General features: G+C 42.8%; 1 non-coding gene across 1 annotated transcript; it reads left to right on the forward strand.

Moving 5' to 3' along the window:
* The first annotated feature begins 431 nt into the window (after positions 1–431).
* Positions 432–592, forward strand: LOC111759543 (U1 spliceosomal RNA). The gene has a single exon (XR_002793496.1). It is a non-coding gene; the product is annotated as a U1 spliceosomal RNA (small nuclear RNA).
* Positions 593–1,113: the final 521 nt, after the last annotated feature.

Consider the following 1,113-nt stretch of genomic DNA (forward strand, 5'->3'; position numbering starts at 1 on the left):
GCACATGTTAGGGATGCAATTAGTGACTTGTTTGCTTTTGAGTTTGTGAGTAAGCGTTGCAATTACTGACATCTTTTTCTCCCCTACTAGACATTCAATGATGGTGGTAGGTATTATAGCATGATTACCATTAAACCATCAAGCCCTGGCACAATATCTGCAAATAAAAGATACCCAGCAAATACATTGAAGTAAAGAATGCCCAGGTAAGCAAAACTGATTCTCGAAAACCCCACTAGGGTACCAATGTATAAACAATTATTCTTGACCTAGAAATCAAACAATAGTTTCAAGATACATTTCCATTCCTTTGCCATGCCATTATTTACCCTTTCATAGATCTTAAATTTCCTTATCTGAAAAATGAGCAGAAACCCACCTGGCCTGCCGTTCCAGAGTTGCTGTGAGATCCTCTCAAGATAATGCAGGTGATACTTACCTGGTAGGGGAGATACCATGCTCATGAAAGTGGTTTTCCCAGAACAAGGCTGATCATTGCATTGGGGATCTGCTGACCCTTGTGATTTCCCCACAGGGAGGAAACTCGACTGCATAATTTGTGTTGGTGGGAGGTTGCATGTATGTTTTCCGCTGACATGAGAAATCAAATAAAAAAAAAAAGGGTGATGCAGATCATATTAGTCAGCCAAAGGGGTGCTGATACAAAATACCAGAAATCTGTTGGGTGTTATAAAGGGCGTTTAGTTGGGGTAGAAGCTTACAGTTACCAGACCATAAAACATAAGTTACTTCTCTCACCAAAGTCTGTTGCCATGTGTTAGAGCAAGATGGCTGCCAACGTCTGCAAAGATTCAGGCTTCCTCTTCCTCTTAAGGCTCTGTGGTTCCAGCTTCTTCCAATATCAGCAGTAGCCTGGGATGAGTCTCATCTCTCTCTCCCAGAGCTCATTTCTCTCCAGGTCAGCTACTCTGCTCTCTCCACAAGGCCAGCTATACACTTTTAGGTGAACAGCTCATCTCTCTTCCTGGGACCTCTGCCATGTCTAATGGAGCCTTCACTCTTTCCTCATGTATCTGCTTCTCTGTGTATTTACTTCTCAGGCCTCCAGCATTAAAACTCCCACTAACTCCTCCGCCTTGTCATTTTCTCTGT

Source organism: Dasypus novemcinctus, chromosome 14 (assembly GCF_030445035.2).
Source record: "Dasypus novemcinctus isolate mDasNov1 chromosome 14, mDasNov1.1.hap2, whole genome shotgun sequence".
Lineage (NCBI taxonomy): Eukaryota > Metazoa > Chordata > Mammalia > Cingulata > Dasypodidae > Dasypus > Dasypus novemcinctus.